We start from the raw sequence: 2,216 nt of genomic DNA on the forward strand, positions 1-2,216 counted from the left end.
AAAAAATGAATATCATGGCATCTGGTCCCATCACTTCATGGCAAATAAATGGGGAAACAAAACAGTGACAGACTTTACTTTCTTGGGCTCCAAAATCACTGCAGATGGTGACTGCAGCCATGAAATTAAAAGACACTTGCTTCTTGGAAGAAAAGCTATGACCAAACTAGACAGTGTATTCAAAAGCAAAGACGTTACTTTGCCAACAAAGGTCTGTCTAGTCAAAGCTATGGTTTTTCCAGTAGTCATGTATGGATGTAAGAGTTGGACCATAGAGAAGGCTGAGCACCAAAGAAATGATGCTTTTGAACTGTGGTGTTGGAGAAGACCCTTGAGAGTCCCTTGAACTGTAAGGAGATCTAACCATCCTAAAGGAAATCAATCCTAAATATTTATTAGAAGGACTAAAGCTGAAGCTCCAATACTTTGGCCACCTGATGCAAACAGCTGACTCATTTGAAAAGACCCTGATGCTGGGAAAGATTGAAGGCAGGAGGAGAAGGGGACAACAGAGGACAGACGAGATGGTTGGATGGCATCACCAACTAATGGACATGAGTTTGAGAAAGCTCCAGGAGATGGCGAAGGAGAGGGAAGCCTGGCATGCTGCAGTCCATGGGGTTGCAGAATTGGACATAACTGAGTGACTGAACAACATCATCAAAAGAGGGGGAGCGGGAATTTGAGAAAAGTGGATCCTGAGGGACATGGACTTCACCTGTGTCAGTATCGCAGCAGTGGAAGTAAAGACAGTTTCCATGTAATGAGCCTGCCTCATCTATCCCCTGCCTGTAATCAGAGAATGCATGCTTCCTTAGGAGGGTCCAAGAGATTGAAACAAAGAGGGCTTGAGCAGGAAACCTCCATCATCTTACCCTGCCAGAGATGCTTCGTTTTGGGGTGACTTTTCAAAGTCTGGGAAGACAGTTAGAAATATAGATAATAAAGTAAATCAAATTCATAGTATTAATACTTTGGTATGATTTGGGAATACGCTTTATGATCCTTGGGATATTCTGTGTGTTTTTGTTTTTCAAGATGTTCAAAATAAATATGACATATGGGGGGGGGCGGGAAACAACAACCTTAAATCCAAAGCTGCTGAGCTGCACAACACCGGGGGGGGGGGGGGGCAGCATTCACGTGGAATACTGAGGGCGTCGTGCAGTAGGCCACGGATCTCCCTGGGGTGTGAAACAAGGTGGCCCTTTTTGGAATCTCTGAGATTTCTGTTCAAGTAAACTTAGAAAACTCTTACTCTAAAAAAATAATTTGAAGGAAACATTGGTGGTTTTATGAAGCACGGCATGAAAATTCCAACAAACTGTTCCTGGGGGCAGCATATGCTAAAGTGACTTGATAATGCTGGGGGCACTATTTATACTTGGTCAGGTATTACTTTGGCCAACACATTCTTCTATGGGAGAAATTATTTCAAGACAGTAGCCTAAAAGAGCATACCAGGTGAAGTAAGGCTACTTGGGTTATGATAAAGAATTGTGCCTTACCACTGAGCAAGACGTTGTGTGGAAGGTTGTACAACTTAAAAATGAGTTCTGCAGAGCAGGTCGACAAATTAAGATGATTTACTTATTTAGTGATATCGGATCACAAGTACTTCCTCAACCATTTAATCCCAAAAGTCTAATAAGGGAACCTCTTTTTACTCCATGAACTCTTAAATAAGAGACCATAAGGGTCAAGTAATAGAAGTAAAATGGAAGCTTCTATGGCAAACAAGTTGTTGACAGTTTTTCAAGACTTCGTTTGGAGCATAATAGATAGGACAGAATTGCAAGTTTGCCCTAAAGAGGCTGGAGGGTGTGGAAATAGATGGAAAGTAAGTGCTCTATGGCTGACTTCATTTACCTGTTGCCTGCTTGACCTCGAAAATGTTGAAAGTCAGCTTCTCACTGTTGAGCAAAATACACCTTAACATTGTAGCTCTCAAGTATAGCTGGACAAATAGTCAAAAGGCATGCATAACTATTCAAGCAATCATCTATACATTCTTAAGTATATAATAGTTAAATAATCCTAGGCATTTGAAAAATCACTTTAACTTAAAACATCTAGAACGTCAGTACAAGTATCTAAGGGTGTAAAAGGTTCATGACGAACATGACAGCACACACACTGCTGCAGATAATGTGTAAACTTCTCAAATCAGTTCTATTTAAAGAAAAAACCAAATTTACAAATCCTGATTTGGGGTA

Source organism: Cervus elaphus, chromosome 32 (assembly GCF_910594005.1).
Source record: "Cervus elaphus chromosome 32, mCerEla1.1, whole genome shotgun sequence".
NCBI lineage: Eukaryota > Metazoa > Chordata > Mammalia > Artiodactyla > Cervidae > Cervus > Cervus elaphus.